Genomic DNA, 26592 nt, shown 5'->3' with positions numbered 1-26592 from the left:
GAACAGTGAAGTTTGGTATGTCCAAGCTCACAGCATCATAACGCATCTTTTTGGGTAGATGGTTTTGCTGCTGTGTGTCCAGAAGCGGCTGTTTGAGAAAATGGCCGAGTTTGTGCTTTAGACATTTGTGTGTGTCTCAGCAGAATGTGAATTGCCTGCCTGGATCTGGGAGAGACGAGAAAGGCTGAGGGAGGTCGTGTCCCAGGGGAGAGGTGGAGATGGCGCCAGGCTGCCCTGCCATTGGAGCGAGGAGAAGGAGAGGCTTTTTGAGGTCAAGAGGCCTGGTTTAGAGCCATAAAACAATAGTCCCATCTCCCTCTGAGTGATTAAATATCCAGAACCCCAGTAACAAAGGGAGGACGGTGACACTGGGGGGGAGAGACGCAAGACTGATTTAGGGAGGGGTCAGGGACTCCGGAGCACAAGCAAACTTCAAAGATGATAAGGGGTAAGGTATAACTAGAAGAACTGTAACCCCAAGACTTTGGTTATGTTGATGATGTCGTCGAGAACGATCTCGGTATCGTTCAGAGAAGTGCTGGCAGCGCTTTGAAGATGCCGTGGACTAGTCAAGTCTCTGGCGGCTTTGACCTGTCCACGATTAGGAAGAAAACCTCTGCCTCAGGAAGAGTTGCTGAATAGGCTGCGGGAGACACTTGACCCTTGCTTCGTGATCTGGGGCTTGTGGGCAGTTTGTAGCTCTTGACTAAGGAGAGACTGAAGGGGTGCTGGAGTGGGTTGTGTCTCCCCTCTTCCTCAGCAGGACTTTGCTGTGTGCTGCATCCTGTACCCCAAGGGCCTGAGGTGAGCTAGCTCCCTGTTCGGAAACACAGGAACATAAAAGTTTCCATGAAGTCTCAAGTGGCGCAGTGGTGGGACCGTGTTGTGGCATCCTCCTACTTGCCGCCATCGTCAGACAGCACGGGCTCAGCATCATATCTTACGCCGACGACACTCAGCTTATCCTCTCGCTCATAAAAAACCCTGAAGATACTAGACTCAGCTTCCAGGAAGGAATGAAGAATGTCGCAGCCTGGATGAGCAGCAGCTGTCTAAAACTGAACTCAGTGAAGACAGAGGTCCTTGTCCTCAGACCCTCCGCCACTGCGTTGGACAGCTGCTTGTGGCCCCGTTCCCCTTGGAAACCCACCCATCCCGACTGACCAACCCGGAACCTCAGCATCATCCTAGACTCTTTCCTCACCTTGACCCACCAGATCAACACAGTCACATCCACCTGCTTCAACTCCCTCCGCATCCTCCGCAAGACCATCAAGTAGATCCCCCGAGTGTAGAAAGACCATCACCCATGCACTCATAACCAGTAGACTGGATTACATTAACGCCCTCTATGCCGAAATCAACAAAACCCTGCTACACAAGCTCCAAACCATCCAGAACACCGCAGCCAGACTCGTCCTCGGAACTCCACGACATGAGCACATGACCCAGCACCTACGAGACCTCCATTGGCTCCCCGTTGAGAAGAGAATGACCTTCAAGCTTCTCACCTACGCCTACAAATCCCTCCACAACATCGGACCCAAATACCTCAACAAAAGAGTCTCCCTCCACGCGCCCAAAAGGAACCTCCTCTCCATCGACCTAGCCCTGGCTGATAGCCCACGCATCCGTAGAACCAGAGCAGGTTGAAGATCTTTCTCCTACATCGCAGAAAAAACCTGGAACGACCTTCCAGTCAACATCAGGTGCTCCCCCACCCTGCACACCTTAATGAAAAGCCTCAAGACCTGGCTTTATAATTCCCTGATTGATTGATTGATTGCCGAAAGCACATCTTGTAGTACACCACTTAACACTGGTTGTGACATACCATCAGGTATGGCCACAGTGCGTTGAAAGGAACCTGTTGCCAGAAAATGCAATACAGCCATACATTTTACAACTGCTGGGATACATGTGGGATTAGTGTTTTGAGGAAGGATGTCAGGCTCTGACTGATGACATGAATCGTGGATGATTTGCCTATTCAAACAAAAGGTCTTGAGGACATCCCTTTCTTGCATGATCTGAAGGTCTGGAATTGGGCAGTACACTGGATGCTGTCATTTCCTCCTCCACCCAGGGTACCTACGTGTGAAGTGAAAATTATTTTGAACATTGGTCACAGTGTCAAGAGCAACATATATGAAGAGCGTGCCAAACGTCATGTGACAAAACATAACTGGTTCTAAAAACAATACACATTTTCCTATAATAATTGTCTACTGTCCAACATCTACCAATAATTCCCATTGTGGTCCTCACATCTGTCTGTAACATAAATGTGCACATTTTCCATCCAAAAATGTATTATGTTAACTATACATTGTCTGTAAAAATACCGTTGCTGGCGGTGTACAGTGCACTGCTCTAATATTTCCTTAATGCACAGTAACGCACTATAAAGATGTTTGTGTAATGGAAATTACATGGCAGTGGAGTAGTACATATGTAAACATGCAACACTTCATTTGGAGTGGTGGTGATACCCTGAACAGTCACCAATACAGTACCTCCCACCGCTAAAATGGCGGATGCCTGACCTTGCATATTGGACATTCAGAACCTGCCACCTCCGGCGGAAGTCAACTGCGCAGTGGGTGTTTTTATCCACGATGGACACAGCCATAGGCTAACGTTGGTGCTTGTTACACTAGAGGACCAATGGCTGTGTCTGTCTAGGCTGATGACAACGCATGTGGCGTGCATGTATGCTGAGTTTGAAAAATACCTCACTTGCCTTCTGACACTGCTGCTATCAATGGCTCCTTCACTTTAGCTGATGTTTATCACCTCGGGGGGAAATCATGCCAGGCCAAGCAGGTGAGAGGGCCCATGCCTTCTTAGCAGAGGAGCTGGAGCTTCTGGCTGATGAGACCCTATCCCTGTGTGGCCAGCTCTATGGTTAACGAGGGGAACAGGTAACTATCTTACATATATGTTTTATCTGTTTAACTCCATCATTTCCAACCCCACAGGGTACAATTTGCCTCTAAGGTCTAGAGTGAAGTCTGATTACTATTGTAATATGTTGTGGTCCCTACATAAAAAAGTCATGTAATGGATTGTTGAGCACTATACATTGTGTACTTACCATCACCATTGTGATCTGTGATGTGTGGTAAGCACTAGATCCTACTTGGGGTGCATGCACATATCTTTGCATCCATACATTTATTGGTACTTATGATATAATTACTAATCTGATCCTGGTAAATACGCAAAGAAATGTATAACCTTTGCAGCAGTAGCTGTGTATGTATACTGTAAGAAGCAGTTGAAGATGGTGTTAGCTATGTGTTCAGTCCACACCTCACTCTGCCCAGATCAGGGATCACCAAACTGTTGTCTGGGAGCTAGCTATAACTCACAGACCTCTTCATAGTGCCACACCACCTTGAGGTCAGGTATTGGAGGGCCAGAAGATGTACATTTATGTACTGAAGTGGTGAAAATGTAATGCTCATGTAGGATCAGTATGCTCAGCCTGTAGACAACAAGCCTTGAAAATGAGTTGCACTCAGTCTGTGCTGATGCACAGAGTGAGATTGCTGTAGACCTCCAGATCCTTGGATGATTCTAAAATGAGTTTTCAGAACCAACAGTAGCCTTGACTGCTTTTACATGGAATACATTTGGAATGGTGACTGAGTTAACCCCTTGAAATGATACTTCTTTCCATTGACACACATTGTCCATGTGTCTCATTTACTTATGGGTGGCCTCTTTCTCCCAGAGGTCTCTTTTTACTTTTCCATTAGTCACGCTTGCACTGTACAGGCCTATTGTACATGTGATACATTAGCAGTACTTCAGCAGAAATTTCAATATGTGAATCACAAGGTTTGTTACATTCAACCAATCGATCATTCAAAAACTTTCTTTGGCTGCCACGCAGCCGTGAAAGTACAGAAGTATCAGTAATACATATAAAAACCAGAGTTCAGTGATTAAACTTTCTCATACACCAGCTGGTTACAATATTCATGTACAATTTAAAAAGATGAAGAATAAAAATCTATGTAAGGAGAATCCACTTAAAGTGCTATCTGCTTCTAAAACATTGTTACGGTACATAGTTCTAAGCTTACATACAGATGGAGGACAGTCAATCAATCAATCAATCAGGGTATTGTAAACGTGCTACTCACCCATGAGGGTCTCAAGGCGCTGGGTGGGGGGGGGGTCAGAAGATCCATTCAGCTAAAGAGCCAGGTCTTCAGAGTCTTCCTGAAGGTATTCAGGGAGGGGGCGTGCCTGATGTCTGCCGGGAGCTCACTCCAAGTTTTGGCTGCTATGTGGGAGAAGGATCTTCCACCTGCTCTGGCTCTGTGGATGCATGGGGTTTTGGTGAGTGCGAGGTTGGAAGATCGGAGGTTCCTTTTGGGTACGTGGAAGTTGACTCTGTCGTTGAGGTATTGGGGTCCAGTGTTTTGCAGGCATTGGTAGGCATGGGTGAGGATTTTGAAGGTGACTCTTTTCTCCACGGGGAGCCAGAGGAGCCCTCGTAGGTGTTGGCTAATGTGTTTGTGTCAAGGGATGCTGAGGACGAGTCTGGAGGCGGTGTTCGATATCGTTTGGAATTTGTGGAGTAGGGACTTGTTTATGCCAGCGTAGGGTGCGTTTCCGTAGTCAAGTCTGCTGGTGATGAGTGCGTGGGTGACTGTCTTCCTTGACTCAGGGGGGATCCACTTGAAAGTCTTACAGAGTATTCAGAGGGTGTGGAAGCAGCTAAAGGTGACGTCTTTGACATGTCGGTTCATGGTGAGTGATGAGTCGAGTATGATGCCGAGGTTTTTGGCGTGGTCCGAGTGTCGGTGGGCTTCCTAGGGCAGTCAGCCACCAGGTGTTGTCCCATGCTGAGAGGGTGGTTCCAAGGACAAGGACTTTCGTCTACTCGGTGTTGAGTTTAAGTCAGCTGTTGGTCATCCAGAATGCTACTTCCTGCACCCATATTTGGAAGTTGAGTCTGGCGGTGGCTGGGTGTTTGGTGAGGGAGAGGACAGCAGCTCATCAAGGTGCTTTGAGCATCTAGAGTGTACAACAGCCCGTAAAAACAAACTTAAGTACAAGCATGTTTCAACATCCTGAAGTTGTTTTAAAAAAGCAGTGACTGAGTGCAATGCATCAGTTTATTACACCTAATTAAAGGCATTATTTTGGAGTATTTTTGTCAAAAACCGTCCAAAATGTAAAAAAGATTCTTTAAACATGCAAAAAATCAAACAAGAAATACTGTCATCCCTGTAACAGGGCCATATATGGCTAACGGTGTGTCCTGTGATGGCAGTATATACCACACAAACACAATCAGATGTAGTATGATGTCAATCAATCAATCAATCAGTCAAACATTTATAGAGCATGGCAAATCACCCATGAGGGTCTTGAGATGCTGGAGCTGTTAGTTGCTGCTTGGAGGTTTGTTAAATCAAACATCCAGGTCTTTAGTTGTCTGCTGAATTACTGGAGTGAAGTCGCAGTCCTGAGGTACAGGGGGAGGATGGTCCAAGCCATGGCTGCCAGTTGCGAGAAGGAGCATCCTTCGCTATTGGCGCGAAGGATCCATGGGGTGTCTGCGAGGGAGAGGGAAGCTGATCGAATGTATCAGGTGGGTTGGTGGAGGGTCAGGCATTTGTTCACATATTCTGGTCCTTTATTGTACAAGGCCTTGTAGAAGTGGGTCAGCATCTTAAACTGACATCTCTTCTTAATCGAGAGCCAGTGTAGATTCTTAAGATGTGGTGCTGATGTGGGTCCTTTTAGGGAGATCAAGTATGAATCTTAATGCTGAGTTCAGTGTTGTCTGGAGTCTTTTCAGGAGGCGTGCAGTGATACCTATGTAGTGTAAATACAAACAGCAATACGGAGAAATAAAAAGATAAACTCTATTTTTTTAAGGAAAAAACAAATTGATCCCTCACGTTGAGCATAAATTCTGTACACATATTAACCGTGGGCAATGATCTCCGCTAGCAGCAGAGATTTGTTAACCATGCATTACATTGAAAACACGGAATTCACGACTCCGCCACATAGCGGAGTTAGCTACTGCACCCCCAACCCTTTGATAAAACAACTTTATCTTTACATGCTAAAAAGCATACAACCAATTCACAAAAGTGAACTTTGAAAAATATCAGGCAATGAGAGATGTGATGATTTTGGGGTCCCCCCTAACCTTGGGGAAGGACCAAGCAGATGCCTTGAACACAAACAGAATATCACGCTGAACGATTCGGTGGTTGTCCCATCCTCCTAGGACCACCCCAAGCACAGTTGTGGGCAAAAATACAATGCCAACCAAAGGCCCAGCAAAGCATTATGGGGCGAGATTCTAGAGTGCAGTGAATATTATAGTATTAGCTCTCAGGGGAGAGCCTGCCCTTTGAGGAATGTTTTGATATTGGATACTATAATATTCACTGCACTCTGGCATCCGGTCCCATAATGCTTTGAAGGGCCTTTGGTTTGGCAGAGTAGCGGCCAATCATAGTTGTCATAGGCTGACTAGGTACTTCTTCTATTTTTAACAAAGTGCTCTATTGTACTTATTGTAATAGTGCCCGCATTTCGTCATGATCGTTCCGGCCTTGAGTAGCAGTATGATATTTTTCAATCATTCTGGCTTCTAGTCTGTTCAACACTGCCTGTACATGGTCCTTGTTCATGTTCTGTAGTACAATCAAAACGGAGCCCTGCATCTCGTTCTCGTTATGATGTAGATTTTGGTAATGCTGTACCAACGGGGCTGCCTGTATATTACATTTCACTCTTGATTTATGTTGTAAAACTCGGGCCTTAACTGGCTGTATCGTTTGGCCTATGTAAAACATATTACAGGGGCACTTGCAGCAGTAAATCACATTTTTGGTGTTACAGTTCAAAAAGGTTTTTCGCACATGTTTTTTGCCATTAAATATAATGTTTTTGGAGTCACTGGTCAAAACCTATGTAGAGCATGTTTCCGTAGTGCTGTCTGCTCGTGATGATGGCCTGTGAGACGGTCTTTCTGGTGTCAGCCGGGAGCTGCCTGAAGATCTTGCGGAGCATCCAAAGAGTGTGGAAGCAGACTGCGTTGACTTGCTTCTCCGTGGATAGCTTGAAATCTAAGATGATGCTGTGGATGAGTGCATATTTTTTTGGGACGGGGCTGTGACGAGCTCCACAGGCCACCATGCACCCTTTCATGGAGAGGTGTTGTTCCCAAAGATGAGGACTTGCGTTTTTTTGGTGTGGAGTTTTAGACAGTTGTACTTCATCCAGTCTGAAACGTTCTGCAATATCCCATGAAGCAGTCCACATATCCACACATCCCGAGAGAGGAAGCTCTCAGTGACACACATGGCACCAATTTCATTGTTACCTACGTCTTGGGATATAGTGTATAGTATGGTACCAGGCTGTATGGACTGTATGCATCAAGACAATTGGCCTGGCTGGAATAATGCACACGTAGTTTACACTTCAGAAGGTCGTCACAATGGTGTGTGTGTTGTGTTTCATTGTAGCTTACATCACAAATCATGTGGGATTACCCTGGGCTACATGATGTCAGTGGGCTGCTGTAGTCAGTGTAAGACATGACCAGGGATAAGGATAGTCGGCAGATGACTACAAAAGTGGGTGTTCATGTCTTTGTAGTGCTCAGCGTGTGAGAACTACAAAGACATGTTGTGTGTTACCTATTGATTTATATTTGTGTTAGATGTATACAACTTGGGTCTCAACAAAAGAGATATCCACAAATGTGCAGTGATAATCTGTTTCTTCATCTCTTGTCAGGTCAACTCCCATCAGAAGCGGGTCATTTGGAAAGCCATCACCTGGAAGATGCGGACACTGCGGGTCTATTGCCGGTGCAGCACTCATTGCAGGACAAGGTGGGAGGATCTGATGCGCTAGACATGGAAGATTGAGAAGGTCAAGCTGAGGAAGTCCTTCCAACATGGACAGGGCACACTCCGCACCCTGACTCCCCTACTAGCCCGCACACTGGCAGTTGTCTACCCAGAGCTTGATGGGCAATTGAAGGCCTGAAAGTAGCTACAAGGGTGTGAATCTTGGCCAGAGTTGTACATGTTACCTTTTCAACTTATAGGGTTACAGATAGGCATTTTCCCATCATGGGGGTGAGGAAGAGTTCTTGTTTGTGTAGGTCTGGTAGTAGGCACATGATGATGTGCCTTGCCTATTATCGTCATGGTCAGGAACATAGCAGAGTCCAGTCCACTACCAGGGTAATGTCTTAAGTAGACACATGGGATGAGTAAAGTGATAAATCACCTCATGTCCTTTGACGTTCTTGGTGACAATTCTACCAAAAAGGCCACTTGTCTTCATTGTTTAAGGAGTGATGTTCTATCAGTAATGTCTCCCATGTGATGGTGGTCCTATTACATGTGACATGGCATACAATGCACTTCTTAAGCAGAGACTGGACAACACTTACCATTGGTAAATTGGAATTCTTCAGTGACATGAGTGTGCAAACATCACTGCTGCCATCAGCATTAGTGCCTACATGTTGCCCACTCTACCATCCCCTGTAGTTATTTGATCTGCAATACTGTTTCAAGATTCATCCACTGACTGGTGACATGCATCAAGGAGTGAAATGTAGATATGTTGAGATCATATGTGAGTGTCTACATTCAGTCCTACAAGGCAATTTGTGTTTACTATCCAAAATGGTAATGTGATGCGCCATCTCATTAGGACTGTTGTGATCCCACCTCTTCATGTCATAGATATTCACAGACACACAGCAACATTCAAAAGTGTATTAGCTTGTAGGTATGCAATCTAAGAATGGTGTTGCCACCAGCACGAAGCAGAATCGGGGATTTTCATTGGGCCATAAGAAGTCTTATCCTGTGTGCATTTGGAGAATCTATCTCTCAAAACTTTGGCCCTCAATGTCTCCAGGCTACTTTTCTATGCTACATTTGATACGTAACTAAACTACTTCAGTACAACTTTCATTAGACTTTTTTGGAAGTGGACATATGATGAAGTTTCAAGTCAAACATCTCACCAGTGTGCAATGGGAATGTGCATGTGACATGATTTCTGCTACATCACATATTGAATTCTGGTCACAGTGGTTCCAGTCGTGACAGTACTGAAATTGAGGGACACAGTGACCAAGACGGGGTGGGGAGTGCCACAGAGGACTCAAGCTCCACTTCATCGTTTACAGAGTCAACCTCCAGTGGACACTCCCAAGTGTGGCAGATCTCATAATATTTCTTCAACCTCCATCCTTGTCCGCCACCCCCAGTTTTAATCTAGCCCTCCCTATTGCTCCCCAACCCTTTTGCCGGGCTCATTCCCCTTTGAGAGGAGGAGTCTCTTTCACTCCATGCACCTCAGCCCCTGCCTCTTGCCCCCACTGCACAGAGTGAGGAGGCTATTGACCTCCTGAGAAATATTTCTGAGGTTCAGACTGTACTGCTGAATGCCATCCAGGGGCAAGGCAGCCATCTGCAGCAGATGGTGACCTACCTGGAAGGCATTCACAGTGCAATGTTTGGCCTACAGAAATATTTTCATTCTCTGGCCTCCTCTCTGAGTACAGCCTCTCATCCCCAACAGTGTGTCCCTCCTTGCCCCTTACCCATACCAATACCCTATTCCCAAACCTATCCAAAGCACACACAAACACACTCATACAGACCCAAGAAGGCAGCATATCCACATGTAAGCCAAAACCTCACTAAAGCAGGCACACATCCAGACAGACAGACACTGCACCCACTGCTGCAATTACAGGCAACACACCAGCATAACATTCACAACCACAACTGACGCCACCACACACACATGCTCACACCACTCCTCCATCACATCTTCACATAGCCACATGCATGGACATACAACATCCCCACCACTGCACCCACAGCCAGCACAGACAGTACCACAGCTACCCCCAACCACCATCACTTCCATACACACACCACACACAACCACATTCACAGTCACCACGACATTGGCATCCACACCACCCACACCCAGCACTTCCACTGCTGCAACATCCACAGATACACCAGTCACATTCTACACACCAAAAAAATATAGACACACAAAATCAAGCACCAAACGGACACCACAGAACCAAGACACACCCCTACTTGCAGCACATACACCTGACACACACATGTACCTGCACCCCCAGCAGACCCAAACGCACCAAACACAGTCACTCCCTTTACCGCCAAGACCCCACTCTATGCCATTCCCACTACAAAGTACCCTATCAAATATCCCTCATTTTTCCTTGCCATCACCCCTCCTAAACTTCCAACCACCACTTCCAAAGACCTTAGTACCCCTCCCACACCCAACACTACCCCTTCCACCTCCAAATCCATCCCGCTTACCGACCCAACCACCCCTTCCACTTCCCAAGGCACCCCTGCCAAACGTTCCTCAACTTCCCATTCCCAAAGCCCCCCTCCTACACATAAGTCCACACTTTCCACTTGCAAAACCACAACTTTCCAGGCCAAGGACACCCTTCCCAAAACCAAACACCCCCATCCCAAATAGGATTTTGAGGTGCCTGGCCGGCCCAATGGATGCTGCTTTGTGCGGTAGTTACCCTAGCAGTGTCAGTTAGGGCACGTTTTGTGGCACTGCAGTGTGCTAAACCACACCAATTGTATATGGACTGGCCATTGGCCTTTTGTTATTTTTGCACCCTGTGATAATTTGATCAAATTAAAATATGTTTTGTTTTTGAACACATTAGTACTGGCATTACTATTACCTAGATATTTTTGGAACCTATCAATTTTGCAGAGTTTAAATTGTGATGCAATGTTAATGTGTTTACACTTTATGGCAGGTTAGCTTCAAATATTTTTAGAGTGTCCTCTGTGTGCATGCGCAAATTGATATGGTATGCAATGCTGATTAGTTTTTATGGACAGGCATTCATCATAGTGATGACGGCTTGCACCACCTAATTGATCTGAATAATCTGATCTGATACATTGGAATGTATGACTATAGGTGATTTTCCCTCCCTTATTGATGATCAAAATAAACAGGTTTGTATATTTAAAGCTTGGAACCAATGCAGGAGTCTCCCAGGAAAAGGGTAAATGTTACATGGATGGATATGTGGGAGGAATCCAAATTGGGCCAGACATTGATTGGGGTGTTATATTAAAAGCTAAGATTTCAGCTTATCTTGAGCAATGTGTACATCATTTTGCTTGCCTTTCTCCCTATGATGTATGTTGAATATATGTTTGATGTGTGCAAGTTAGTTTTTTGTTTTTCCATACCTGGTGGCGGGTTAGTTGCCATAACTTTTTGTATTATGTTTCTTATACATTATGCACATATGCATGGCACGTTGTGATGCTTTTGTTTATCCCTAATATACTTTGAGCCAGTAGCCTGTGCACAGAAATATTGAGAGGCAAAGAGAGCCACACTTTCAGGGTGCCCCATGATTGAGCCAAACCTGTTCTAGAGAGTGTTGCCATGATGGTATTGAAATTCATCTTCAACAGATTGGTTTAGTTCACATTTGCCCCAAACTACTTTTTAATGTGGGTTATGTGTGAGTCTATTCCAGAAACTGTACAGAGAAAGTGTGCTTCTGTTTCATGAAACATCCATACTTAAGTGTAATTCATATCAAAACAGGACCTAGCATGTTACAATTGGGAGGGTGCAACATAGCTTATTCGATGTAATGTTATGAAGGAGCTGCTGTTGTGTTACAATATTAACCCCTTCGATGCGTGTGACGGAGCGGTTCCGTTATGCGTGTCGGTCGCGCTGTGCGCATGACGGAACCGCTCCGTCACGGCCCCGCCCGCGCAACGAACCTTCAGCACGGCGCGGCAATCCGTGCTGCGCTGAATGGTTTAAAAACACACATCACTATCCATGAATATTAGATGCAAACAGATTTGGAATTTGGAAGGGTGCGCCTGTGCAGTGACCTGCCCAATGACGGCATCTAAGAAGTGAATTTAGATCCTACATTCAAAGCTGTTTAAATAGGGACCCCTCAAAAAAGGTTTTGGCCGGGCCACCTAAACACCGCAAAATGCTCCTGCCTTTGCATTTATTTTCTGGAAAGTCAACGGAAATGGGGTAGATTGTGACTTACCGTTGGATATGCCCATGACAGTGTCAGTTTTAATGTCATCAAGCAGCAGCGCAGGACATGCACAATGGACTCCATAGTGGCAAAGGAGGTGCAAAGCGGAATGCAGGTGAGTTTCAGCAATATATCTGTCCCTTTCCACCAGCTCAGCTGTGGAGGTTTGACCACATTATTCACATTTGTGGGAAGGCACATCGGGATTGGTGTTGGGATGACACTGGTGGTCCACCCTTTGACAGAGGCATTGGCCTATCCAGCCGCCGTGGTGGTCGAGATTTCCTAGTGGCAGTGGTGGTGCCACAGAGGTCTTTCATCGATGAAACCATGTGCATCATAGTGGGGCTGGCAGACCACTAACTGGGTGGCGGTAAATCTGACTCTGTTTCCAAAGGGGTACCATGGCTGCCAAATTTGTAATCAGGCCTTAAGTCTCGGGAAGGTGCTGCTGTTCGTTAGAGCAGGTAAGACCTTTTTAATGTTTTTTATAGGGTTTTCAATGTGGGGGGTATAGGGAATACTAGTAAATGGTTGTAAGGAAGGTTTACTAATAGTTTTGGTAATTTTGTTCACTAGCAATTTGTGTTAGGCTTAGCCAAAGTTTGCTAGTAATGTATTGTTATCTTATGTAATATGTTTTGTTATGTGATTTGTATACATGACTTGTAAAGTTTATCTCACATTTTTTTGTGGGTGGGTATTGTATCATATTTTACAGGGTTACAGATCAGAAGATATTGTGTGGCCATTTGGATTTTGCAAAAATATCTGGCTTCTAGTGAATAATTTTTTCAATTTTGATTTCTCTCGATTTTTCAGGTTTCGGTGAGTGTTTCTTTTTTAAATTTGCTTTGGGTTAATTATAGTTCATTAGAACTTCAGATTGTTTCGGTTGATGTCTATCGCACATGTTTTATTTGTATTTTTTTTAATAATAGTTTTTGGTGGATTATATTTTTGACTACATGGATATGAAGAAAAATCTGCACCTACAAAACAGTTAGTTATATTTAAGTTTTTTTTTGTGGGTGGAAAATGTTATATTGTATTATGTATGCATATTTTACCTGATTGGTACTTATGTTACATTTTATGTGTTGTAGTTAACTAGTTATATTTTATTTTTCAATATTATACATATTAATTGCATTATCAGTCTTATTTGTAAATTTAGTGGTATATTTTTTGACTGATGTATAAAAATAATTTGTTAAATATTTAGTTTAAAAATATTTTAGTTAAGCTGATTTGGATTGTTCCTTTAGTTTATTGGGTGCTGTGTAGGAAATTTGTTTTTTATAACAGGGTTTAGGCAATTGATTCTAAGAAGTGTACTCCTTTGTTGTTTTTAAAGATTTGTGCTTTACATGTAGTATGTGGTATATTCTGTTGGTTTGTTTGAGAACTTTAGGTTTAATATGGGTTTCTGATTATACCATTAGTAGTTGTTGGTAGCTTCGTTCTTTTTGTATGGCCTCTATGAATCTGTAGAGTGTAGGTTTTGTTCCACCTAGTGTGGCTTAGAACTCCGCATGCCGTTTTTTTATAGCCTTGTTGATTTTGGCTTCTTGAGGCATGGTGCTGTTGTAGACATTCCACAATGGTATTTGAAATGTGGGTTGGCAGATGTTTACAAAGTGGTACAGTCTGTCAAACCAAGTTTCATCAAAGTAGTCCATTAGGGAACATAGTTTGAGTTTGATTTGTTGGTAGAAAGGGATTTCCATAAGTAAGTTGTATGGTAACAAAGGCTAGTGCAATGATTATTTTAAATTTCAAAGGCAAATTAGCTATTTGTTGAAGATGTCTCCAAATGCTTTGGTTAAAGTAGTAGTAACAGCCTTATATTGTTATGTTTGTGATAGTTTGAATCATAGCTTGTTCAAAATCTAATATTATTTTAAGTGGGGATTAGTTGTTTGTTTTAATTTAAATGTGGTTTGGGAGTGTGTAGTCAGTGCTACTTTGCTCATTAGGTTGTAGGTCATATATGACTGGTATATTAGTGTTTTGATATTCACTGTGTATGGTGTTTATCTGAGTAAATGGTTTAAATGGCAAACTTTGAATGTCCCATCTACCATCCACGTTTGACATTAGCTTATTTTCAATAATTTATCTGTAGAAAAAATTATAATGTGTTTATCATTGTTAATGTTATCATGAATGAGGAAGGGTTCTTTATTATGTGTGGTTAGTCAGTGTTCAGGAATTTGGATGTTGGTACCTTCAAGTGGCAGGACGGTATCACGGGTGGCCTGTATAGTTTGTGCCATTAAGGGGGATATGGCTGGTAGCTGACCCGTGATGTGTATGGGCTACATGCACAAAGATTAGAAATAGTGACTTCCGGATTACAAATGTGCATCGCAATCAGTAAATAACTGATTCTAATGTATGATACTCTTTTGAGTTTTGATTTGTGATTCCTAGTGGGTCGCAAATAGACCTACCTCATGAATATCAATGAGGTAGGTTGCAATTTGTGATCCATTAGGAATCACAGTCATTCCAATGATGATGGCCTGCTGGGGTCAGCAGACACCATTTATGTGATTGCTTTTTAATAAAGCAATATTGTTTTTTACGTAGCCCATTTTCCTCAAAGAAAATAGGATGCAGTTAAAAATAAAAAGAGGAAACTTGAAAGTTTCATTTTTTAAGAGCAGGCAGTGGTCTGTGGGAATATTTTTACAACCATTCTCAAAGGAGGAGGGGGCCCTTCGGGACCCTTTCCCATTTGCGAATGAATAACACCCAACTTTCTATTGGTGGTAAACTAAAAGTTTTGCAACAGCATTTCAGTCACAAAACAAGCAGATAGGGACTCGCAAAATGAAATTTCTACCCTGTACAAATCTACACAGAATTTCTACTCAGTAGAAATCAACATTTTGCTATTCCTTATCTGCCTTTGTACATATGGAAAGGCAATTTAACATTTCTTAATGCATCAAAATTGCGATTCGGTCCATTAAGAAATCCTGAATCCTTTTGTACATATGGCCCTTTATGTTTGCATTTTTAATACATTTCTTATTGACATACAAAATTATGATACTCATTTCTTATTTTATGCTTACATATGTATACTTGCTGGAAATTGCAGTCATCATGTTCAGGTTTTCTGTTGAGGGTGTTGTAATGTGGGTCAGGGAGCTCCTATTCTGTTCGGAATAAAATGTTTTAGTTTTATTTTATACACTTGTATGTTGGTAGGTAGTGGGGCCTGAGGGAGTTTAATTATATTTTTACAGTTTTAGGGTGACTTTGTCTTTAGTCATTTTTTCATATTAATTTATGGCCTGATTACAATGGTGGAAGACCGTCAAAAACAGCCTGTTGGTGGCTGTCTCCTCAAAATTTCAACAACTTCACTGCCAGCTGCATTTGTATGGTGGGCGGCTGTGTGGCGGTTGGAAAGACAGACAGCTACGGATCTTTCCATTCGAGGCAGAATAATGCCTCCAATGGTGGTAGTATTTACCAGTCAACGAGTAGCCATTAGGATGTTCTTTTCCGCCGGCCCTTTCACGGTGGTGAGCCCGCCATGAAAAGGCTGGTGGAAAGGGACATTGGGGGCCCCTAGCTGGGGAAATGTGTGGGGGTGTCTGTTTTGTATTGCAGACCGCAGCACCCGCCACAATACAAAACATGGGCAATTCGACCGCCATGGTGGTGGTCATATTATAATTTACCCTGTGTGACCGCCGCCTTGTAGGACTGAAGTATGCCCGCCATTGTAATCGGGCCCCTACTTTTTGTGTGCCCTTTTTCAGGCATGTGATTGAATGTTTTTATTAGTAGTTTCTCTATGTTGGAGTAAGTTCTCTACATTATCTAAAAGTAAAGACATAAAAGCAGTATGTTTTGTTAGTTATGTGTTGGGTAAAACAATATGCAGGGTCCCCATCCGGGCCCTTAGATGCTTTCTTTACAGGCAGTATTGGTGTGTTGCATGGGCTAGTGCGTATCTCCTTTATTATTCCCTGCTTCAGGAGGTCTTGTATTACTGTTTCTATGCCCTACTCTCCTTCCTTCGAAATCTTGTACTGTGACACTCTTGGCAGGGGGGCTCCCGGCCTCAATTTGATCTGTACTGGTGGATAATTTAACACCTGTCCTACGTCATTGGCAGCGGTAGCCCGGACTTGAGGTGGTATACAGTTGCTGGGGCTATGATGGGGTCGGTGCATGCCATGAAAGCCTGCAACATCAGACCATTTGGACTGCTTTCTAAAAAGACCCCTGTTGGTGAGCAGTGTATGGTGCATTGTAATTTACAGAGCAAGTCTCTTCCTAGTAAGTTCACGGGGCAGATTCTGCTATGGATAAACTGATGGTAGATAGCTATGGTGCCTACGACTATTTGTCGTGGCTGTGTGAGATATTCATCTACTGGTTGTCCTGTCATACCAACTGCCGTGACCTGTATTCCCGAAAGTGGCACCTCGGGCATCTGCGATACCTTTAGCATTGATCTTCGAGCTTCTGTGTCTATTAAGAATGGTATAATTGTGCCCAAACCTGTTCCCGCTACATATGGCCCGGATTGATATACTGCTATTGCTCGAGCTATTAGGCAGTCTTCCACTTTCAGGCATCCCTAGAATAAGTCTGGCGGCGGTGGTGGGAAGTCATTGTCCTGCTGCACCGAACCCGTCCCTTCCTGTCCAGTCATGCTATACTGGAGGCATGTCATTTGACACATAATAATAATAATAAATAATATGAAATTTGTAATGCGCTCAGCTTACCCAGGGGCGTCCCGGCGCAACAGACCAGAAGGGGAGACTCAGCTAATCACTACTGTGGAAACAAGTAGGTCTTAAGAAGTTTCCTAAATGGTAGGATCTTGGGCTCTGAGCGAATCCTGAGGGGCAGAGAGTTCCAAAGAGAAGCCACCTGCACCGAGAAACGCCTACCCCCAGAACGAGCTTTTCTTACTCTGGCTGACTGCAGAAGGTGTTTTTGGTCCGAGCGCAGCAGACGTGGAGGTTTATAGGGACGGGCCATATTCGCAAGGATAGGGGGGCCTTTGCCATGTAGAATTTTGTGGGCAGTACATAGCGCCTTAAATTTCACCCGCTCCTTCACGGGGAGCCAGTGAAGCGCTCTGAGAGCAGGAGCAGTAGACTGCCTTCTGGGAACATCCATAAGGATTCTCGCAGCTGCGTTTTGCACCTGTTGGAGAGTTTTGAAGGTCGCTTCGGGGGCACCGAGAAACAGCGCATTCCCATAATCGAGCCTCGATAGAATTAGGCCACGTATCAACAGCTTCCTTGCTGGATCAGGAAGCAAAGGTAGCACCTTTCGGGCTGATTTCAGTAAGCCAAAGCAAACCCCTGCGGTCTTCCTGGCATGAGTCCTGAAGGACAGATCTTCTTCCAACCATACTCCCAAGGACTTGATCTCCTTCTTGGGGGATGGTGGGTCACCAAGAGACCGGGGCCAACAGGTCGCAATAATGGAGGGACTGGGATTGCCCAGGAGCATCAGCTCGGTTTTACCTCCATTGAGCTTTAAGGCAGAGATGGACATCCAACGATAAACATTGGCGAGGCAGTCGTGTAAAACCTCAGGTTGTTCCGCCAGCTGAGTGAGGCCGACCACCAGCTGAGTATCATCAGCATAGCTGATGATCTTCACCCCCGAGGGGGCGACCACTCTTTCAAGTGGAGTCATATATATATTAAATAAAGTAGGGCTCAGCGATGAGCCCTGCGGGACTCCACATTGAAGAGGGATTAGGGCAGATTGCTCTGACCCCTCCCAGACTTGGTAGAAACGGTCAGATAGAAAAGATCCCAACCATTTCAGGGCCGTCCCTGAGACACCTACCTCTGACAGACGTTGGAGGAGCACTTGATGACTCACAGTGTCAAAGGCAGCACTCAAGTCCAGGAGGATCACTGCCACTGACCCTCCTGTATCTAGAGTGCTCCTTGCCTCCTCCACTACTGCCAGCAAGGCAGTGTCTGTTCCATGGCCGGGACGGAAACCAGTCTGGGAGTCTCCTAGCAGGTGGTTAGACTCAAGATGGTGAGAGAGCTGACGGTTAACCAGCTTCTCTGCAATTTTTGAGAAACCAGGCAGAAGTGAAATTGGCCTAAAGTTGGTCAAGTTGGATGAGTCCATTCCTGGCTTTTTCAATAAGGCCTTCACCACTGCCTTTTTCCATCTCTGGGGCACTATGCCCTGCGTGAGTGAAAGGTTCAAGAGGTCAGTCAGAGGAGTTGACAAGGTGTTAGCCACGAGTTTAAGATGTTTTATGGGGACTGGGTCACTCGGGGAGCCACTCTTCATCTCCAACAGGACTTTTATGACCTCCTCTTCCGAAAAGGGGCCAAAAGATGCTAGCTCAATCAGGCAACTTGTAGGACTAGCAACCGATTCATCGCTTTGAGGGATAGTAGGTAAGGAGGATAATATTTTCTCTATTTTAGAGTGGAAGAAGCTGGCCAGTTCCTCACATTTTTCTTTGGGATTATCATGCAACACTGGAGGGACCGGGGCTTTCAGAAGTTCCTTGAAGATTTTAAACGATTCTCCTGAAGAATTGCTTGCTCTCTCAATCCGGTCGCTAAAGAAAGTCTTTTTAGCGTCCTTCAGTGCGCTTTTATATTTCCTTAGTTCCCTTTTATAATTGGCCCGGCTATCTTCCGTCCGCTCTCTCCTCCAGGCACGTTCAAGCCTTTTACAAGAGGTTCTGATGCACCCCAGTTCGGGGGTATACCAGGGGGCAGAGCCAATTCTTCTCTCCCTGACAAGCCTTCTTTTATTTGGGATCAGTAAGTCCAGAGAGTTGGTAAGCCATTTGCCCAAGAGCTGGTCAGCAGTGTTGGGGTCATCTGTGAGGTGAGGACAGGTTCTAGATAGCTCTTCCGCCCAACTGTCCACCGGGAGCTTCGACCAAAGTCGTTCCACAGTATGTTGTCTAGGAGCGGGGTCTCTGCGGTTCCCCAGCAGCCAGCTAAACGGAACAAGATGGTGATCAGTCCAGGGGAGAGCCAACATCTGAAGAGCCTGCAAGTTCACAGAGTTAGCAAAAACTGCATCAAGCTGATGGCCTCTGTTATGGGTAACTCCCATATTAACAAGATGAAGGTCCAGTGCACCAAGCGAGCTTACAAGCTCCCTTGCCACTACATCATTGGGGTCGTCAAAATGAAAATTGAAGTCCCCAAGGGTGACAAAGTAGGATGAGGCAGCAGCCAATGGGATGACAGCCTCCATGAAGGAATCCACGAAATTCCCTAGAGTAGCGGGAGGCCGATACACAAGGAGGCCAGAGATAGAGACAGTTGAGGAGATGCAAAGGGTAAACTGACAACTTTCAGCGTTGTTAATGCCACAGTCGACTGCTTTGCATACAAATGTGTCTCTGTAAACAATGGCCACTCCACCCCCTCTCCCATCCGGCCTATCAAGATGGAACATAAGATACCCCGAGGGAAGAGCGTTGACGATGTCGGGGTCGGAACCTGTAGTCAGCCACGTTTCCGTCAGAAATAAAACATCCAGACTATGGTCCAGAAGGAGGGAATGAACTTCGGTAGTATGACAAGGCAATGATCTACAGTTGAGCAGTGCCATAGTAAGAGAGTTAGGGTGCTTACAAGTATTGTACGGGCGACAGTCAAGACAATGATTAAAAACGGAGCCCTCAGCCCAATAATAGCAGCAGCTGGGGTGTCTGGGCGTGCGTAAAGCAAGCAGTGTGTCCCGTGAGTACCTGTAACAGGGGATCTGAGGGCAAGAGGTGTTTAGCAGAGTGGTGTGCCCTGGGCCCGTCTGGGCCTGGACGGGCACAGACGGGCTTGACTCTGGCGAAACTCCGGCGATAGTCCGGCGATGACGCTGCGTGATGACGCTGCGCGTCAGCATGGCTGGCTTTATGCACGCCGAGCGCGGGACACTAGAGACACTAGAGCGCTACCTGCGCCTCCTGCAATGTCCCCCCTCCCAAGATGGCCACCAACACGAGACAGTGGGCAGGGACCCGCTAAAACGCGGTGCTTTGACCAAATTTAGGTGAGAGTAAGGTGGCAGCAATGCAGGTATGCGAGTGGATCTAATTTAAAAACAGGGGAAAAACGAATAACTAAGATTAAAATAAAAGACAAAAACGGGAGGTTTTAAAAATGAATTACAGCAGCAGCCAGCAGCAGAATAGCGGTGAGTGCGAGGCTATCCTAACGCTAGTGGTCAAGATGTTAAGGGTGCTCACCTGAGATTTGCCTGGCTTTATGCACGCCGAGCGCGGGACACTAGAGACACTAGAGCGCTACCTGCGCCTCCTGCAATGTCCCCCCTCCCAAGATGGCCACCAACACGAGACAGTGGGCAGGGACCCGCTAAAACGCGGTGCTTTGACCAAATTTAGGTGAGAGTAAGGTGGCAGCAATGCAGGTATGCGAGTGGATCTAATTTAAAAACAGGGGAAAAACGAATAACTAAGATTAAAATAAAAGACAAAAACGGGAGGTTTTAAAAATGAATTACAGCAGCAGCCAGCAGCAGAATAGCGGTGAGTGCGAGGCTATCCTAACGCTAGTGGTCAAGATGTTAAGGGTGCTCACCTGAGATTTGCCTGGCTTTATGCACGCCGAGCGCGGGACACTAGAGACACTAGAGCGCTACCTGCGCCTCCTGCAATGTCCCCCCTCCCAAGATGGCCACCAACACGAGACAGTGGGCAGGGACCCGCTAAAACGCGGTGCTTTGACCAAATTTAGGTGAGAGTAAGGTGGCAGCAATGCAGGTATGCGAGTGGATCTAATTTAAAAACAGGGGAAAAACGAATAACTAAGATTAAAATAAAAGACAAAAACGGGAGGTTTTAAAAATGAATTACAGCAGCAGCCAGCAGCAGAATAGCGGTGAGTGCGAGGCTATCCTAACGCTAGTGGTCAAGATTGCTGCTCATTATTCCTATATTCGGTACGTTGGGTGTTTTGCTGGTATTGTTGTTGGCCCGGTAGGAAAGCTGACCTGCCATTCTGTGGTCTTCCTGTGCCCCTCCCTCTCCCCTGCCCCTGCCTCTTCCTTGCTGACTTGTTTAAAATCTCTCTTGTGCTGCCATCAACCTTACCTTTTCTTTCTTTATTTTTTCTACTTCCATTCTCTGCGCATTGGGCTGATAATCAGAGCAGTATCCTTCTGCTGCCAACACCTTTTCAATTGGTTCCTGTTGCCAGCAGACAAAAAAGGTTTGTAGGTGTGCTTTAATAGGTGGTCTCAGACCTTGAACAAAGGTGGTGACAAAAGCCGGCATTGCATCCCTCATTGGATTCTTTGACCCGCTGTTATGCTGGTAGACTTGCAGAAGGCGGTCATAGTAGGAATTCACACTCTCATCTTTTTCCTGTTTTGTGTGATTTATCTTGTTCCAATCTACCTTGTCTTCCACAATTTTCTCTTTTAAACATTTCACTACTTCTTGGTATTTCTCTTCAAACTCATTTCCTGGTATTCCTCCCTTACCCCTGTCTGGCTCCCTTTTCAGCCACTCTACCTTTCTTTTGCAATCTTCCCATAGGTCCTTTGGCACAATGATATCAAAGTCCCTTCATAACAGTCCTCCCAAAACTGCCTTTATATCTAATTCAGCATACCACTTCCCTGGTTCTTCTCTAAGTTTTAGGAAGTCTTTAGTGAAGGACATAATGTCTTGTCTGGACCATGGGACATAGACATATGCCAATTCATTGTCTTTACTGGCTAATGGAGGTGGTACCTCTCGCAAGGGCATAATGAGAGCTGGTAGTGCTGTTGCAGGGGCTGTGGTCCTACTGGAAGGGGTGAGGGTCTGAACTACTCCTATCACGGTGAATGTCTGCAGCAATTGCTTCCATTCTTGTATTGTCTCTACTGCATATTCCAGTGCCTCACCCCATGTTTGTAGTACTGAATCTGTGAAACTGAATTTTGCTATGCCCCAGCCATACTGTGCAGGTAGTGGTGGGTCACAGGTACCTTCAGTGGGGTGTTGCTTCTTGGCTTGTTGGACATATGCGTTGGGTGCTTGGGGTCCTTTGTCCATTAACTGTGCTCATGCCAATGACAGTACTTTTTTTAGGTATTGTCTGCTCTGATGTTCTGTAAAGGCGTTTACTGGTAGCGTTCATTCCACCATCTGTTATAAATTCTGGGATTTGATGATGTCTGATTACAGCAGTTTCTTTTGTACTGTAGATGAGCCGTGTGGGGATGAAGTAGCACTATTTGTTTTTCTGAGACTGTCTTGCCTGGCCTGCTGATTACCCTCTAGAGCTTGCCCTATAGTGGTGATGTCATGGGTTGTGTGGTGTACATATGTGCAAGCGTCCCATATGAGGTCCTTCCACTGCGTAATTGTTAGCCTGTCATCTGCTTTTATGTCATCGAATATTTGCTTCCATTCACAATCTATTAATCGTGGGGCTGGCATCTTTCCCTGTGTGAATTTGGCTAACAGCGGCTCTTTCTTATGGGGCTGGCATCTTTCCCCCATGCACATTTGGCTAACAGCTGCTCTTTCTTATCACAATATTTTGATGCGGCGTGGACAGCTTCCTTCCTCATTAGTTGCAAGACGGCAAAGTCTTGGACGACGTCCAAGCCTATTTTGGCTGCATCTTCGTTGAGAACTCTGTGTATTGAAGCTATAGCAGCTGTCTGCTCTGCTTGCTCTGCTTGTGATAGCTCGGTGAGACTGTGTTGTCTGTTTTTGGAATGAAGGATTGTCTTGTGTCTCTTATTCACCCCATTAAAATGTCCTCAAGTACCGAATCCTCTTCTCCCCCTCCCTCCTTTTTGGCTTGTTTTTCACTATCAATAGGAATGAATGGTAACACCCCCACTACATCCAGTTGCGTTTTTCTCCAATTTTCACATATTGTTTGTTTTGCCATCTCATGTAGCACCCTATTCTTAATGTCTAACTATTCCTTGTGAACTTTGGGTTTTACGTCATTATTTGCGTGTATATCATGCAGGACCAGATCCCACTGGTAAAATGATTCCCACTCAGCCGGCCTTATCTTTTTGCCTTTTAATTTTAACATTTGTCTCAAATATGACAACTTATTTATATCGTACGTTCCGTGACTTGGAAATTGTAAGTCCGGTCTCCTAGCTGTCAGGTCATGCCATTTATGTATAAATAGTATCGAACTGAGTCCTAGGCGTAGGGCCACAATGTATGCTGGGGAGACTTTTGGTGGAGCTGGCTGGCTGCTATTTAAATTAGTTTTACTTAAAGGGTTCCCCATGGTGAAGTTGTGTGACGTGCAAGCACTAACCCTTGTTGGTCTGCGACAGCAGTTCAGATATACCAGAGAGACGGAGGGTGGAGTATCGCGCTATAATACAGAGAACACAACGGGTGAACGAACGTTATCATGTGCTTTTCAGCCAGTCCCCAGCTTTTGCAGCAGCAGAGGAAGCCGTTAATCAGGCAAAAAGACAGTTCAATTGATACTAGTTCACCAAAGCATTCACAAGTGGGAAAGAGAAAATGTCCTGGGTGCTTTGTAGCTTTACTGGCGCTCCATCGACAGAACAAAAAGATGACAGGAAAGTATTTAGAAGAAAGAGTAGTATTTCTGTCTCCTTGCAATCTCCTGTGGTCCTGTAAATGGGCAGGATAGACAGCTAGATGGAATTGAAGACCCTATGGATGGTGCCAAGAGGTCCAGTCATTCAAATAAAGTGTGCAGATGTGGTGAACTCTTTGTGCAGTTTAAACAAACACATAAAACAAATAAGCTATTTCTGGCGGCCCTGCGCAGCTGCGCTGTACGAGAGCCTGTGTGCTGCGAATGAGTACAGTGTGATTACACGAATCCCAGAAGAGTAACAGGGGTAAGAGGAACAATATTATTGAAGTCTGTCAGCCAGTTCATTTTAGGGGGCGGTAATAGTAAGGGACATTTGATCTGGTGATGTGTAGTATTTGAGGGGTGCTAAGTTCATTGTCAGGGAGGTAGCAGTGTCAAACGTCAGTCATGTAGCATCACAATACCCAAATAAAATGATAACCTGACAAGTACTGAGAACACCCTGCAATACTATCTGAATTTGACCGCAATGTATGAGAGGCACATGACAATAATACAGTAGAAAAATGCAATGAACCAACAATCATAGACAATAAAACAACTGATACTCCCTCCCTGTTGTGCCTAGGAAACTCCCTAGGCACAGCTGGAGACCACCTCTGGCATCCAGAAGGAGGCAGCGCTCCGCTGGGTACCCGGGGCCAGTGGCCCTGAGGTGAGTTAGCAGCACCCAAACCTGAGTTCATGAAAATTGATAAAATGGCACCCTGAGAACTTGTTGCAACCAAAGAGGAGCAGCCCACCTGGCCACTACCCCCACAATATTGTCCTTGCACAGAAAGTATGTCCAATCACATGGGTGCGTTTACCGCCACCACCTGTACCTGGGAAGCAAAACTGCCTCAACTCTAAAACGAGGGGCCACCTGTTATGACCCGACCAGGAGGATCGAAATCCTCAATCAAAACTGACCGAAGGATGTTGATTCTGGCAAAGCGTACTGACCTCAGCTGCAGTCAATGGGAAGTAGCTGTAAATGTCCTCCACCCCCACAGGCTGGGGATTCTCCGCAGGCAAGACAGGGGAGTGCAGATGTTCACCCTCCTTGGTACACCATCAGCCAAGTGCTGCGTAGCACCAGGGAGTCACTGCGTGCAGGAAATGTGCAGATGGACGCCGTCACCAGCCAGGCGGGTGGGTATTAGGACCAGATACTAAAATGGAGAGCAAAAATGCACATTAGAGAAATTTGATAGAGGTCGGCAGCAACGTCAGAGGTCAAGAGCAGCAAACGGTGCAGGAGAAAAACTCTGTCAGCACCATGTACCAAGTGTTAACGTTAAGCAGAGGTACATTTTTCAACGGAATGGCGACAGACTAAAAAATAAATGACCAGAGCCACAAAAAGGGCACAGAAGAAAGTGATAAGAATGGTCGCTATGACAGCCATGGGAATTTTAAAGCAGGAGATGTATATGTCTCCTGGACACAAGCAAAACGTCCCTGGCATGAGAAAAGCAAAGGAGAGGGAAAAAGGCCTGAAGAAGAATGTCGACAAGCCATTAAACCAGGTCCAATAGATGCTTTGCAGGGCCTTTGATTGGGATTCTATTTTTGCCCATAACTGTGCTTGGGGTGGTCCTAGGATGATGGGACCACCACCGAATCGTTCAGCATGATGTGCTCTTTGTGTACAATGCATCTGCTTGTTTCACTCCCTAGGTTAGGTAGGATCCCAAAATCATCACCTCTCTCACTACTTGTTTTATTTTCTTTTTCACTTTTGTGAGATGACTATATTATCAAATGTATGTGAGGTTTCTGTTTTAATAATTGGCATGACATAAAGGAAAAGGAAGATGGTGGATTAACTCCGCTCTTGGAGGACGCCTACCTCCACCTCTCCTCAGGATCCAGCTGAACGGTTGCTATTCCCTCCTGCCCATGCCATCATTGATGTTAAGGGGAAGCGATGATGAGGATTTAGCCTCTAGAGAAAACCAAGAAAGACAAAATTTTTAAATGAATGTGTAAAAGCTAAAAAGTCAACGGTCGCGGTGGTACTTGCCGCCTCCCTGCCTTCGGATGTGTCGGATCACTCAGCTGAGCAAAGCGGTGTATGGCGGCAGTGCAGCGAGCTGGGTTTTTTTCAGAACACCTTTACTAGCGCTGCCTCTGCTATCTCTGCAACTACGGAGTACTGCCAATATCGTCAGTAGCAGGCTGCAGCGGTGTTCCTAATCGGCTGGGTCTTTACCGGAAGAAGGAGATGCCTCCTCCACGAACCACTCATCAGGAGAGCAGCAGAGTTGCCGGTGGTGGAGCTTTGTTAGGAGAAGTGCCGGTAAGCGATGCTGCATATGTCGGTGCATGCTACTCTAGCGGCCCAGGAGGTAACACTTCAGCTGTCCCCCAGGTGGGGAAACCGATCCTGAAACTTTTGCGCTCTGGGAGGGAAACGGCACTTCTCCGATCCTGCGGCTCGGCGACAGCTACCCCTGGTCTTCAAATGGCCGAAGTCCTGAATGCCACGGTACATGAGGGCTTGGGGGTAGGGAAGACTTTGCTATACCAACAATGCCAACTGCCTCTCTTGAATGGAATCCTGGCAGTGTTACCGCTCTCAGGTTCTACGCTGAGAGCGGTATGTTGTGGACCCTGGATACTAATCGTTTGGATTTCCTGACAGTTTGAATGGTTCATAATTTCTATCCTGAATACCCGACCTACTTGCAAAGACTCCAGCCTGTGTAACGAGTGAACATTAATTTATCCAGGCTATTTCTAACTGTGTGACCACTGATATCGACCTCCATTAATACAACAACGGGTCCGCACATTTTAACTCAGATATCTCCCTGACCGGCTTTAAAATTACCGGCCGGATACCGCTTCTACGCTTTGTGATACCTTAGTTGG

This window comes from Triturus cristatus, chromosome 4_1 (assembly GCF_964204655.1).
Source record: "Triturus cristatus chromosome 4_1, aTriCri1.1, whole genome shotgun sequence".
Lineage (NCBI taxonomy): Eukaryota > Metazoa > Chordata > Amphibia > Caudata > Salamandridae > Triturus > Triturus cristatus.
This window is presented reverse-complemented; position numbering follows the sequence as displayed.